Genomic DNA, 16,034 nt, shown 5'->3' with positions numbered 1-16,034 from the left:
CTTTCAATCGTTCACTCCCTCTTTCAATCTCTTAGCCTTGAGGGGAAAGGTACAACATCGGTGCCCTATTTAGGGCAGATCACTTTCAAGTCTCTTGTTCTCTGTTTTGGTCAGTTGTAGCGTCTCTGTTGAGGGGTGAGGGGTGAGAAGTGCTTTGGTCTATGGGGACAGAAAGGAGGCAGTACAGCCATTTAAATTCTGTGCCTATTTAGCAGAATAATAGTAGTAGGTTCTCACCTGTAGTGATATTTATGGTTTATTAAAGTTTGCCTGAGGATTTAGAAAGTAAAAGCAGCACCATTATTAGGGCTAAGGACCAGTGGCTAGATAGGTCATAGGGCCTAGGGGAGTGTAACACAAAAATTAAAAGACCTAGAGACTTCAAGCTGAATATTCAGAAAAGCAAAGCAGCTGGCCACTAGCTTCTTACCTCTACCTCAGGCTTAATGGGCTGATCCTGTCTCCACAAGCTCTCAGCAGGCCTAAGACTGTAACCTCTCCTCAGCCTGGCTGGAGAACAAATGTCTCTACTGACTCTTGCTTCTGTAGTATATACTTCCCTAATTTTGGGATTAAAGGTGTGAACTATGATTCTCTTTTAGACTGGTTCACTCTTGTGTAGATCTGGGTGGCCTTGGACTCACAGAGATCAGTCTATCTCTTAATCCTGAGTCCTAGAATTAAAGGAGTGTACCACCAATTCCTAGCTTCTGGCTGCTGGGATTAAAGGTGTGTGCCTGGCTTCTACAGTTTGTGACTGATTTTGCTTTTTGAATCCTCAGGCAAGCTTTAATATATCATAAATAATAATTCACTACAAAGGAGAACCAACTGTAGACTTCATTTCAGACAATCATGATAATTACCAAATACATTCCAAGATTGTGTACCGTGCTTTCCTGGGGGCTTCAAGTTAACTCAATCCTTCAACAAATTTAGGCATTGGGCACAATTTTCCTGGATCCTTTTGGATATCAAAGCTCAAGAATGTGCAGGTTCCTCCCTTCCATAGAATGAAGGAGTACTGCATTTGCATATAAGCTACACACATCTATATACTTTAAATCCTGTCTAGAATGCTTATTCCAAATAATAATAGTTGTTACATTGTATTGCTAATAAAAAAAGTCAGTACAACTTTAGTACAGGTATTATTCCCCCTACCCCCATGTTATTTCTGATCTGTGGCTGTTTGAATCTTCTTATACAAAATTAAATTTATTTATTTATTTAGTGTATTTGCATATTTTGCCTTCATATATGTATGTGCACCATGAAAATGCCTCACAGTACTTGGGGAGGTCAGAAGAAAATGACAGATTTCCTGAAACTGGAGTTGTCAGTGGTTGTTAGTTTCCATGTGGGCACCTGGAATCAAACCAGGGCATCCTCTGCAAAAGCAACAAATGCTCTAAACTGCTGAGCCATGTCTCCAGCCCCAAAGCTTCAGATCTGAACCTGGACAAACACATTCAGACCCCCAGAATGAATATAAAGATTATTTTAAACTGAAGGTGCTTCAATGATGCCCAAAGATCTTTGCAAAGCTCCTGGTGGCTGAACAAAAGCAGACACTTCCAAGAAGTGATGACTACCAAGAAGTGCACTTCCTGGGGGGGGGCAGGGTGGAGGTGGTACATCCACTCACAGGGGAGACTGACAGTAAACTAAACACAGATACTTCAGAGAAGTGTTGTGGTTCTAAAGAGGCCATAAAAACCACTGCCACAGATGTGAAGATAAGCACATCTTTACCTCATTTTTGTTCCCCTCACCACCACCCCATAAACACCAGGCAGGGTCTCACTATGTTCCTCTGATTGTCCTGGGACTCACTTTCTAGGCCAGGCTGGTCTTCAACTCACAGAAATCCACCTGCCTCTGCCTCCCAGGTGCTGGGATTAAATAAGCGGGATGTTGCACCCCACACACATTTGTTGTCTTAAAAACTGTGGTACCTAAGAACAACAACAAATAAACAAAACAAAAACTGTTTGTCCTCATCCCTAGAAGCTCTTCATGCCTTCCCTGTCTTCCTTTCCCCCATTCCCTTCCTTCTCCTTTTTGCTTATCCCTTCTCTCATTTAGCAATCATTTATCTCTCTGACATCTCTATCTATCATCTATCTACCAATCATCTATGATGGGAGATGTCCTTCTGTAAATATGTTTCTCGTATTGGTTAATGAATAAAGTACTGTTGGCCAATAGGAAAGCAAGATAGGCGGGACTAGGAGACTAGGAGGAGAGAAATAAGTAGGAAGGAGGAGTCAAAATGTAGGACTGAGAGAGCAGAATGCCAGGCCCTCTTTTAGGTAAGATAAAACCACGTGGAAATACTTAGATTGTTAGAAATGGGTTAATATTTAAGACAGAGCTAGCCAATAAGAAATACTAGTATCAGGCCAATAACTTTATATCTAATACAGTGTCTCTGTGTGTTATTTGGGGCTGGCGTGGCCATGAGCCCAGGCCGATGGGTGGAAAAACATACTCATAACACATCTATCTATCATCTATCTATCTATCTATCTATCTGTCTGTCTGTCTGTCTGTCTATCTATCATCTATCTTTTTTTGTAATTGGGTCTCAAGTAGCTGCACTGTGTTAGCAGACTTCTGATTGTTCAGATTGTTACATGCTACCTACTTCTGTTTGGGAGGGCTCTATCTATCTATCTATCTATCTATCTATCTATCTATCTATCATCTATCTATCTATCTATCTATCCGTCTGTCATCTCTTGTAGTCTCTGAGTCCAGCTAAGTAGCGGCATTTCCTGAAGCTAGTCTTGTACTGTACAGAAGAACCCTTAAGATCTCCTGGGACATTCTAGTTCCCCCATCACCTTGCATTCCTGATTGCTCTAGTAAGTTACATGTCCTCTTGGAGGTGATCCTGGCTTTCTACACATCTTCTGAAAGCCCACTTTGTGAAGGCCTAAAATAATTTCTGTTAATCAAAGCCTTTCTACCTCCCTTAGACCATCCCTTTAAAGTTTTTCCATCAAAGAATTGTTTTCATTGTGTTTTTTCCCTCAGAATATTGACAGGACTGGGCCACATCTAGCTAATTCTTTTATCCTTATGATTGACATTTCTCTTGCATTTTCCAAAAGGTCTGATTCACACACCAGGTGCTTTGGTTCATGCTTGTAATCTCAGCACACAACAACTAAGGCAGGAGGATTGCTGTGGGTTTTAGGTCAGCATGAACCACACAGTAAGCTCCAGGGCAGCCTGAACTGCATAATGTACAAGTCACTAAGCCAGGGAACACATTTCTTTCTACTACCATGTTATCCCATTTTGTCAGGACCTTTCCTGAGTGCCTCTTAGCTGATGACACACATTGTCTGTGCTACCAGCTGGGTGTGAGTGATCCATCCCCTTCACCCCAGAGTCAATCCAGCATCTGCTTTCTCAGAGCACTCCTAACACTGACACCTGGAGATCAGGCTTCTCAGGACCACAAGTTAAAGCCGAACACGAAGGAGGGTTATTATGGGTTGCATTCAGAATCAGCACCTGAGGAGGGAAGGGAGGAAAGAGGATTGGATTAGTAGAGTCTCTACCGAGGCTTCAGCTTGTACAAGCAGATTGTAAGGGCAGCTGTTTCAAGGGAAGGGTGGGTGCTGGATCTTCATTCTTCCCTATGTTGGTCAGTCATAAGATGTGTGCTGCTTCTGAAAGGGATGTGGCCACCCACAGACAAGGTGACTCTTATAGGTAGAGGATCCTTCAGAGGCTGAGAGTCATGGCCCTTAGAGTAGCAGCACCTCTGATGTGCAGTGGGAAGTCTGGGCCATACATGGTGCTCACCACACCTTCCTTCTCAGTGTCTGTCTTGGGAGAAAGTTCAATATAAAACCTATATCATCATGAACAAGACTGGTAATGAGAGTGGTGAAAACTACCTTATTCTTGAACATATTAGGACCTTGGAACCTCTTGTGGGGTTGTCTGCCCAATGAACAACCCTTGGACAAGGCTTGTTGCGTAAAGATTTAAGGCTTTGTGGTCTGGAGAGATGGTTCAGTGGTTAAGAGTACTTATTGTTTTTCCCAAGAACCCAGGTTCTTCTATTTCCAGAATCTACATGGCTACTACAACCATCCACAACTCTACCATGGGGTCCTACATTCTTTTATAACCTCCTAGACACAAGACATGCTTGCAATATCATACATAAAAGAAAAACATCAATACACATAAAATAAGAATACATAAATCTTAAAAAGAAGAAAAGATCCAAGGCTTATACAGTTCCCATTACCACAGGGATTGGGTGTCACAATCTGGGAGTCAGTATGGACTGTCTAAATGGGGCTGAAAAGTTACTAGTTAAATGAGTAATTTCTCTTTGTTTACTATTATTTTCTAAAGATAGGGTCTCATGTTGCTCAGGCTGGCTTCAAACTAGCTATACATCTTGGATGAACCTGAATTTATGATCTTCATCTTTGCCATTCCCCAGTGCTGGGATTACTGGTGTGTGCCACTGGGCCTGGTTTTCATGCAGTGTTGGGATTCAAACCTGGATTTGGGGGCATAATAGGCAAGCGGCCTACTATCTGAGATAATACTTACCTTGGGATAACTTGGTTGGGCACCTGTTCATGGTGCCTGGGTTCTCTGTGTCAGGAGACCAGTGTAAATTCTGTGCAGGTGGCCAATCAGCTCTTCAGCTGCTCATGAAACTACACATTAAATCCAGAAGGCCAAAGCCAGCATTTTAAAGTTTGGGTGGGGAAAGGTCTCCCTCCTGTGGAAATTTTAGGGAGTACTAAGGAACTAAGCATGCATTCAGAAGCACAAAATAAAAAAAAAAAAAATAGATGAAGTAGACTTCACTAAAAATAAGATTTCCAGCTTTGGGGGAATTGCAACACCCTATATGTAGACCCTCTGGTAGAGGTGGTACTGAAGCTCCTAAGGGGAGCTTTGAATTCAGGTCACCTGGGTTTGAATCCTAGTTCTGCCACTGACTCTTTGTGTGACTCTGAACAAAGCATGTCATTACCCCAGCCTTCTGGTTTCTGGGATTATAGGTGTGTGTGACCACAATGAACATGGCATAATTTAGTTGATATTAATTATCACATGTAGTTATCTGGCAGGGGTCGGGGAGAAGAGACAAACTATGGGAAGATTGCATTTTAGTGTCAGTAAATAAAGTTTTTCTTTGTACAGTGCAATCTTGCTAGTTATGTATTAACTGTACCAGCTTTGATACTCTGTCAAAAATGAATAATCAGAACAGGGGTAGTATGAGTCTCAACACCCAAAGTATTTGTGCTTCTAGTCTTTATAGAAAATATTTTCTGAACTCTGTTCTAATTTTTTTTTTTGAAACAGGATCTCACTGTGTAGTCCTGGCTGACTTGGACTTAACCTGTAGACCAGGCTGGCTTCAAACTCAGCTGCTCCTGCCTTTGTCTCCAGAGTGCTGGCACTAAAGCTGGCACTACATCTAGCTAAATTCTGTTCTATATTTGGGAAGTGGTCACATTATCTTGAAGAAAATTGGGATTGTTCTAGTGGTGGGAATGTAGGTAGAGAAGCAAAGGTATAAGGCTCAGTGTGGTGCTTCACACAGCGTACAACTGTATTGCCCAACATGTTTGTAAATCAGGTGTTGCCCAACACGTTTGTAATCCAGATGTCTACACTTGGGGGGAGGGACCACAGCCATCTGGGAGTGAGGGATTGGTGGTGGCCAGGGGATCTGGAGAGATAGCATCAGACCAGAGTGACTGTCTTGTCTCAGTTGGCATCAAGATGACTGGGCAGCTTGTGCCTCCTCCATCAGTCAGCATGAAGAGGCAAAGAAGCCAAACCCAGCTGGTCCTGTCAAGACTCACATGGACACAGGATATCACCAGTATTTGCCGATGATCGTCTAGTCACTGCTGGAGGAGGCTCTCCATTCAGAGCTGCCTCACAGGGTGTGTAGCATGAGATCCTCCCCTTTGTCTTGAGACATTGCTGTCTCCAGCCACATAGTTCCATATGAAACCTCACTTTTAGTGAGTCAGAGATATGTAATAGGAGCTTGATGTTTTAACCCTGAGGGCTGAACAAGGGAAAATCCAGTTGCTAAACCCAGATTTCTCACCAAGTCTAGTCTCCGGAGAAGCTGGGCCCTAGAGGTACTTTTCTGACAGCTATGAGCATACACGACAGCTCCCACCCCTACTGCAATAGCTTTCTGACCTCATCCATGCATCTAGTCTAGCTAGACCTGCTGGAAAAGGCCTGTAATTCCAGCTACATAGGAAGCTGAGGCAGGGGGATTACAAATTCAAGTTCAAGGCAGCCTGAAAAACTTATACCCTGTCTTATAATAAAAAGTAAAAGCAGGGACAGGGATGTACCTACAGCATGGGAAAGACCCTAGGTCTAATGTCAGTACCAAAAACAGCTCTCAAAGGTCCAGGCCTTCTCCCTTTCTTTATCTTCCTGTGTCACTATCCCATCATGGCTTCCTGTCCATATCAGTCATATTCTATAATCTAACATCATAATAGTTCTGTCACAGATACTCTCAGTTCCTGGGCTTTTTTCCCTCCCTCCTTCTCTTCCTTGATAGGCTCCCTTGTAGGCCAGATTGGTTTTGAGCCCTAATGTAGCTTAAGATGACCTTGAACTTCAATCCTCTCTCCCCTCCCCATCCCAGATGCTGAAATTACCATGCCTGATTTATACAGCACTGGGGATCAAACCCAGGGTGTCTCGTGTGCTAGATAGGCACTCTACCAACTAAAGTACATTCTAGTTCCTTTTGTGGGGTTTTCACCTCAATGAACTCCAGCCTGAAAGAATCCTAATGGGGGGAGACTCAAACACCCTCTTTCTACCCCTGAACTTGACTAGCAGAAAAGAGAAGGTTCTATAGTTGAAGGAAAGGACTAAGTGCTAAAGTTGTGACTTCACCCAGGCTCTGCTTAGAGACTTCTCCATGTTTCTGGTTGCTTCGACCAATCCTGTCCACCATACCTGTTTCACAACTTGGCAGATATTTTCTTATTGCTGATTCCTCTGGTGCCACAACACCCACTCTGCTGCTGTAACACCTGCAGCCATTTTGTCTTCTTACACAGATAATTTAGGAGCCATGCAGATTAAAACTCCATTGTTTTAACAAATTAAGCCCCATGTGAGAGTCATTCTCCTCATGTCTCTTGCCTTACATCCTAGAAGCCTTACCAAGCACCACAGCCCTCTCTGTGCAGTGTGCATCTTTCTTGCAGATGACGAAACAGGTTCAGAGACTTGAGTAACTTGCCTCAGATCACACAGCCAGGAAGTTGGAAGGCCCTGTCCCCAGAAGTGCAGATGCTCTTCCTTCTACAAAGGGCTGGCGCTACTCTGTATCTGGACTATATTGGTCATCTCTCCTCTTAGCATTAGGTTCCGTGTTGAGTAACAGGAAGTTGACAATGACAGCCAGCAGCTGGGAATAAAGTCAGTACTTATGCCTCCCCACCCTCACATACATCTTGCTCACCACAATTTCTTTTCTTTCTTTCTTTTTTGTTTTTGTTTTTGTTTTTTTTTTCCAGACAGGGTTTCTTTGTGTAGTCCTGGCTGTCCTGGAACTCACTCTGTAGACCAAACTGTTCTTGAACTCACAGAGCTCGACCTACCTCCACCTGCTGAGTGCTGGGATCAAAGGCATGCACCACCACCTGGCTCCTTCCCTGCTTTTTACCACTAATAAAGAGCTTGTGGGCCAGGAGTGTTGGTGCACACCTTTAATACCAGCACTCAAGAGGCAGGAAGAACTCTGTGAGTTCCAGGCCAGCCATGGCTGCTCATCGAGACTGGTCTAAAAAAGAAAAAAAAAAAAAAAAAAAAAAAAAAAGAAAGAAAGAAAGAAAGAAAGAAAAAAGCAAACAAACCCCAAACCCAATAAAATAAAGCAGCTTTTAGGGCAGAGGGTGTGACTCAATACTAGAGTGCTTGCTTAGTGTGCTTAAAGCTCCAGGTTATGTCCCTGCATTAAAAAAAAAATACAGAAAAACAAAAATTAAAGGTGTTTACAAGTGGTCCTTGTGATCTGAGAGTGATCCCTGGATCCCACAATGTGGCTGGAGATATTCAAATACAGAGCATTGTCTTCTGACCTCCACACACACTGGTACCCTTACCCCACTCTCCCCCCCCCCCCAGCCAGGTACATATCTATGCACAGTAATAATTTAGAAAAGAAACTCTAAAAAAAGAAATGGTGAAGTGGGTGTATCCCCATAGACCTGTAATCCACTAATCTCATCATAAAAGGATGTTGAGTAACTACTCATCAAGGGCACGTTCTCAAAACCAAACCAAAAAGCAAACAAAAAAGCAAAGGGTAAGACACCTGGAGGGACGAGAAAATTTAATGTGACACTAGTCCCCAAACTGGGTCCCGTATTTTAGGAACTTCACTTCAGAAGGACTGTGATTTACAGCCATTTAAGTCCTGAAGCCAGTCAGTCAGTCGAGAAGCCAAAGCCTGGGGTTCTTCCTGGTTGTCCAAGCTTCTTTGTGGATCCCAGTATTGATGTCTTATTGCCTCTGTCTCTGTGTCTCTCTGTGACTCTGTTGCATCCTTTTTCTCCACACCTCATTGTGAAACTCTTGTCAGAGACAGGTTTATACAACTCCAAGATTTATTTCAGCTTATGAAATAGTCACAGATCTCAAAATGCCATGTGGCATTTCCAGACAGCATGCCTCAGAGGTTAGACATGGCTGTAAAAGTAGGAAATATACCACACTGAAGATAATCAAGAAACCATTCATTTTATTATTATTTTAAAGAGATTGGTCTATTTATTTGTTATTTGTATTTGTGTAATGGGTACACAGTGAGCATGTCAGAAACAAAAAGCTTGTTCCCTCAGAGCTGGTGTTTGTGGAAAGCCCAGCTTATTCCATGGGTGCTAGGATTTGAACTTTAGTCCTCATGATTGAGCAGAAAATACTCTTAGCTGATGAGCCACTGTGAGAGCCAAAGTTAGGTTTTGTCTTAATTACTGTGCCTAAGAGATCCATGAAACAAAAATGCCTCTGATCTGTAAGCCCCTTGCCCAAGGATAAATAGTTCCTGAAATGCTGGAGGTTATAGTTTATGTAAGATAACAAGTCACACATTTTCACTCCCCTAAACAAGTTTCTTTGACCCAACTACACTGGCTGTGCTTGATCACATGTGGGCAGGAGGTTTATGGGCAGGGGGCAGGAAGTACATCAGGATGGACACTTGCCTCTGATTGGACCTGGAGGGAAATATAGTAAGTTGTGGGTTTTGTATTTTGAAGCTTCTGCACACTGTCATTTTATGGAAAACCAGAGATAGGCCTGGCCAGAAAGTCCATCAACCTGACCAGTGTTTAATTAAAGCTTGCTTCATATTTGAGTTTAAACTGTGGTAGTGGTCTTATTCTCAGCGGACTGGTGGGATTAACGATGCTTTTCTTGCCTTTATGATGGGTAATTTGAAGTCAGGAGTAAAGAAAGTCTCTTCCACTCTTTGTCTGGATAAGAAGTAACCTGGAACTGGGTGGTAGTGGCACATACATTTAATCCCAGCACTCAGGAGGCAGAGGCAGGCTGATCTCTGAGTTAGAGACCAGCCTGGTCTACAAATTGAGTTCCAGGATAGCCAAGGCTACATTGTGAAACCCTCTCTAAAACATAATAAAACAAAACCCTAATACAATAACAAAAAAAGAAGTAAACTGAGGATGTTTAAAAAGTGATCGAGGGATTGTTGTGGGGAGTGGAGAGATGGCTCAGCAGTTCATTGCACTTGTTATCCCTGCAGAGGACCCAGGTTTGTTTCCCAGCACACTTTGCATCATGAGAGCTCCCAGATAGGCAGTGAGGAAACCAGGACCATTAGTCACTAAGGATCATCTCCTCAATGGAGGAAATATACACCCATTTTCACCCAGCAGGCTGGGAGTGGATGTTGTTAATATCCTGGTGACCTTTGCTATCTGTAGGTACAGTCCTCATCTGAATCCCCCAGAACGTTCATCTCAGATTCTCCCTTCCCAGACATTTATCTTTAGCTTTGTTTCTCAGTCAATCAAACCCATCCTTAGGGGAGATGTCTCATGTACTCTATAGCCCGGTGCCTTCTACACTATCTCTGCTAAGAGACCACACCAGATCCTGGTCCCTTAAACTATAGAGCCCATCTTCACGGTATAGGTCACATGTACTTTTTTTTTTTTTTTTAAGAGTTTTGATGTAGTCATGCCTTAAGCATTACTGTGCATTTGGGGTTGAGATAATTGTTACTAGGAAACTCCCCCCCAACAAATTGTAACATATACAAATATGTCTAAAACAAACTGGCCTGGTGTCAGACTCCACGAATCTGAACCAGCCCGGCTAAGTCAGGCTGAACTGAGTTTCCTTCTTATCTCGATCAGATATTTCTCTACTGACCATGACTCTTGCCATGACCCTTTCAACAACCATCTGCAACTTCAGGTCCAGGGGATTTGAGACTCCCTCCTCTGTCTTCTGTGGGCACTTTAGACATACATGTAGGCAACACACTCCTACACATAAAATAAATAAATCTGAAAATTATTTTGAAACAAAGAAGTGGACTAGTTCCTTATCTTATGAGTATGGCTTTGATTCCTATCTTTAGATTGACAGATTTCCACTACTCTAGCACAAAAGAAGTAAGCAAATATCAGGGAAGTTGGTGATTTGAACAAAGTTAGGAAACAATGCTAAGGGCAGTACACAGGGAAGCATATTTGGAAATATTTGAATGTGTAGGCATATTACTTTACTTCCATGCTGGTGTCATAGCCAGGAGAAATAAAACCAGCTGCTTTAAGGAATGATCCCTAATGTGAGTGATGAATCATAGTTTGCCCTTATGTAGCCTCTTATTGTCCAAGTGAATCTATGTGAAAGGAATGTAGGCAGGAAGAGCTTCTCTTCACCTCATGCCTCATAAAGCTCTTCTGCATGTTGAAAGCCAACATTGTATAGGAGAGAGAGGTAGGGAAATGATTGGAAGATCAAAGATCTTACAGATGGCCAGGTGGTGGTGCACAACCCTTTAATCCTAGCCCTCGGGAGGCAGAGGCAGGTGGATCTTCATGAGCTCAAGGCCAGCCTGGTCTACAGAACTAGTTCCAGGACAGCTAACACTACACAAAGAAACCCTATCTTGAAAAATTATGCAGTCGATGGAGGCTTAAATGATGAAGTTTTCCTCCCCAACTCCTTCTTCTCTCCACACCCCTCCTCTTCTCTCCTTCCTTTTCTCTCCTCCTTTCCCCCTCTACTTCCTCTTCCCTCCCTTCTCCTTTCCTCTGCTCTTCCTTCTCTCTCCCCCTTCCCTTGTCCCTTTCTCTTCCCTCTCCTTCCTTCTCTCTCCATTCTCATCTCCCCTTCCTTCTCTTCTCTCCTCCTCTTCTCTTCTCCCCTCCTTTTACTCCCTTCATTTTCTTTTTCCTTTTGTTCCCCTCTCTCTCTCTCTCTGTAAAATATAGTATATGAGTGTATGTGTGTATGGAGAGAGAGAGGCAGACAGTCTGGTCATCATCTATCACTGTTTTTGCAACAGGGTCTCTTGTTGTTTGCTGCTGTGTATATAAGCTGGCTGGCCTTCCAGCTTCTTCTGTCTCCCATCTCTCTGTAGGACTACGGGGATTATAGATGCCACAGTCTGGCTTTATCTGGGCTCTTGGGACCCAAACTCCAGTCCTCTTATTTGTGCATCAAGCACTTTCCCCCTGAATCATTTCCACAACCCCCACCCTCCCCTCCCCTGTATCTCCTCAAAGAGAATAAGAGATACTCGTGGTCACTCCTCACTGCATCTAATTGAATTGCCTTGGTATTCCCCTTGCATTCTCATGGCTATGGAGTGTGGTCTGTAGAAGTTCAAAGAATGTGCTGAGTTTTGGAGTGACTCAGGAGTTCCAACTCATTTTTATTTTGGTGTCCTTTCAGGACTGATGTATAAAACTAGTTCCTGTGTTCAGAAGATGAAAGGCTCAGCTGGAACTAAAGTGACCATGAAAGGCTTCAGGGAAGCAGTGGCTAACGGAGTTCTGAAGGATGCAAGAGGTGACATGACAGAAGGGCAGCGAGGTCCAAACAAGTCTAAAAACAGGTTTGGGTTCAGACAGTGACACCGACTTCAATTTAGATCCTTTAAGTATTTTGAATTACATTTAAAAATAGGTAACACATTTACATGAATCTAAATTTAAAAGGTTAGAGGGATGTAGAGTGGAAAGCCCTTGTCCGGTCCACCAAGCTCCTTTCACCTAAAACAAACATTGCTAGTATCTGCTTTCTATAGATTCTCTTTGTGTGACCCTTGCCTGTGTGACAAAATTCACAAATAACACTTGAGAGTTGTGGGTGGTGCTCTGTGACTGGAATCAGGCACCCTTTTGTATTTCTAGCCATCTGTATAGTTTTCACTTGATTTCTTTCCTTTACATTTTTTTTTCTTGAAATGTTGGTGTTTTTTTTTTAAGATTTATTTTTTATGTTTATGTTTATAGGTATTTTGCCTGCATGTATTTCTGTGAACATATGCATTCCTTGGTACCCACAGAGGCCAGAAGAGGGGTTCAGATCCTCTGAAACTGAAGTTGGAGACAATTGTAAGCCTCCACATGGGTGCTGGTAATGAACCTGGGTCCCTTGGAAAAGCAGCCAGTGCTCTTAACCCCTGAGGCATTTCTCCAGCCTGATTGTTGGTGTTAAAAATTTCTGGATTTCTTTTTTCCTAGAGAGATTAACCATTGATACTGTTAGTTTCCATGTTGATCTGGGCAGCACATGGAAGGCAGAGGCAGGAAGGTTGGGAGTTCAAAGTCATCCTCAGCCACACAGCAAGTTAATTAAGGTCAGCCTAAGCCTTTGGAGAACTTGTCTCAGAATGACATGAAACAAATGTTTCAATTATTTTTTTCTCATTTGATTTTTTCCCCTCCCTTTTGGCAGCTATTGGAATGAAGATTCTTTTAAAAGTTTAACTTTTCTTTTATGGATTCTGTCTTTTCCCCTTATCTAATTTTGATTTATTTCAGAAGAAAAGAAATGGGAATGCCAATGGTGTCTGTCATATACCTGTAATACCCAACACTTGGGAGCTGGAGGCAGCAAGAACAGAAGTTGAAGGGCATCAGCTTCACAGAATTCTCAGCCTGGACTTTAGGAGAATGGCTCCAACAACAACAAAAAAGAAACAGGAGCTGTCGCCTGTGCGGACCCTCACCTAGACTTGAGGGGACACACTAGACAGCAGCATCTTTGGGCTCAGCTGGTCCCAAGAGCCAGAGATTCTGAGGACTATAGGCATTAGTGATTAACTCCAAGTTACCAATACTGCATCAGTGTCTTGTTAAGGAAAGAAGTAAAAGCACTTCTCCGTGAATTCATTTAACTAAGAGTGAGTTCAGATCTGAAGTCTCTATTTCATGTTCCCTGTGTCTTCTGCCTCTGCCTGTCTGTTGTATAAGTCTGAATGTGTGCCTGTGTTTGTATCTGTGTTCTATCAGTCTGTCTGTTCTGTCTCTATGTGTCCCTGTGTGTCTGTTGTGTCTGCCCATGTCTATCATCACAAGGGGCTTTGCTCTGTATTATTTGAACAGCACAGAAAACATCATACCGGGAAGGAACGGGATACTTTTCAGAAATCTTTAACAAAGTTTTATAAGGGATTAAGTCCCTGGCTCCAACTGATCCAAACTGACCCAGATAAACAAACATCATTTTTTTGATCAGGCAATATTTCTAAATGGTTGCTTTCAACCTTTAGCAAGTTTCTTTCAACCTCTGTACTTCCCACTTTTAGCAAATAACACTCTTACGTTATCTGGTTTAGGGACATGGAAGTGTGCATAATTTAAGATTGCAGCTATGTGATAGCTTAGCTTATAAAAGTTGATTGGTTACATGGGAAGTACAAGGCAAGTTGATTGTTACATTGTTTTCTTAAAGAAAAGTTAAACCAACAGGCTGAATACACAGTAGGACAGCAGTCTTAAGTCTTAATGTTATGGAGTAGGTGAAGAAAAAAACCCACCAAGAGGCCTAAATAAGTAAAAAAATATATGGAGTCTTTGTTCATGACTGGCAGGGCTGTCCCAGGTAGAGTATCGTGAAGCAGTCATGACCCCCAATTTGTTGAGATTTTAAAGGCAGAAACCAAAATTGTGAGATATAGAGACACATGCAGCAAGCAAGCATTGTTTACAGAAGCCGAGAGCTGAGGAATCCAATGCCGTTCTCTGGCCTCCAAAAGCACCAGGCATGGGCGTGGTGCACAGATACAGGTGCAGACAAAGCATCCAGTCACATTTTAAAAATTAGTTAAAAGGTCAGGCGGAGCTTCATGAACCAGTAACCCTAGAGATAAGAAGATCATTGGAGCTTGCTCACCAAGCTAAAACAACAACAAAAACCAATGACCAAGAAACAAAAGAACAAATGGCCTTCTCTAGGACTAGTCATGGACAGGTCATAAGGACCCATCTCATGAGAATAAAGCAGAAAGTGACAGACTACCCCTGAATCCCTTCGCTAGCCTCTCTCTGCACATACATGCTTGGACACATGCATATACACAGATACACCACAAAAACAGGTAAATAAATAAACAAGCAAATAAATCAACATCAGGAAGAAAGGCCAACAGTTCTTCAGAGAACTTCATTTCACAACTGTAATCACATGGCCCAGATAGCACTTAAGGATGCCAAGTTACAGGGTCATTGTGACCAGAAGAAGATTCCAACTGGCAGCACAGACTCCTTACCTCTTCATGAGTGACTACCTTTTCCGTTCTGATTTCTTTTCCCTTGGTCAATAATGAATCTCCACATTCTATTATGAGCCACAGAGTTCTGCAGACAGGACTCCCACCCCACCCTGTATCTCTAAGAACTGCTGCTCTGTGTGACCTTTCGTGAGTTCTCTAGTTTTGCATCAGTGCAAGGTTATGGAAATACTTCTTACTTCTTAAGAGGCTGGAACTTCTACTGCACCTCACAGCTTGAGTTAATAATATACCTTGAAGTCACTTAGTGTAGTGGGCCACTGAACCATATTTATGCCATTTTGTGCAAGTAGTCCTAAGAATACTTTAAATGATAAAACCATCTTGGGTAAATTGGTCTCTGGTCATGTAGACTAGCCATAAATTCCTATACAATGAGCCCCTGACCTCCAGGTTATGAGGACTGCCTTCCCAGTTCTGGAACTAAAGATGTGTGAGCCTACTTTCAGCTCTTTTTTCTTTTTAAAAATACAGAACACTTCATGAATTTGAGCTTCATCCTCATGCATGGGCCATGCTAATATTCTCTGTTATCGTTCCACTTTTAGTATGTGTGCTGCCAAAGTAAGCCTCATCTTCTGATTTCAATACCAGTATAGTCTTCCCTCATCCTGTGAGACAACTTTGATGCTCATCTACTAAATTCCTAAGTTTACTTCATTACCAAATTGTATCTTTTCTGCCTGCAAAATCTAGCTTTTTATCTGTTTGTTTTGAGACAGTCTCTCTACATAGGCCTTGCTGTCCCGGAACGCACTCTGTAGACCAGGCTGGCCTCAAGCTATAGAGATTCTCCTGCTTCTGCCTTCTGAGTGCTGGGACTAAAGGTGTGTGCCACCACTGCATCCCAAACCCTATCTTAACTCTTATCTCTGCTGACCACCTCTGTAACTGTGGGTTTAGCCTAAGCTACTATCATGTCTTGCTAAGGTTGTTTCAAGTTTCTCTAAGTCATTTCCCTTCTGCTGCTCTTAACCCCAAGGCCATAGTCTTTTTCCACAGCCTGCTTTTCTTGTTTGAAATTGTATATCAGATTGAAGATGTAGTTCAGTGATAAGAGTGTGTGGCTGACAAGTATGAAATCCTGGGTTTAATTGTCAGCTTCTCTCTCTCTCTCTCTCTCTCTCTCTCTCTCTCTCTCTCTCTCACACACACACACACACACACACACACACAGAAAGAGAAACACACACACACACACAGACATGTA

General features: G+C 42.6%; 1 non-coding gene across 1 annotated transcript; it reads right to left on the bottom strand.

Moving 5' to 3' along the window:
- Positions 1-15,288: 15,288 nt before the first annotated feature.
- LOC127228995 (U6 spliceosomal RNA) lies at positions 15,289-15,392 on the bottom strand. The gene has a single exon (XR_007835086.1). It is a non-coding gene; the product is annotated as a U6 spliceosomal RNA (small nuclear RNA).
- Positions 15,393-16,034: the final 642 nt, after the last annotated feature.

The sequence above is a fragment of the Phodopus roborovskii genome, unplaced genomic scaffold (assembly GCF_943737965.1).
Source record: "Phodopus roborovskii unplaced genomic scaffold, PHOROB, whole genome shotgun sequence".
Lineage (NCBI taxonomy): Eukaryota > Metazoa > Chordata > Mammalia > Rodentia > Cricetidae > Phodopus > Phodopus roborovskii.
This window is presented reverse-complemented; position numbering and strand designations above follow the sequence as displayed.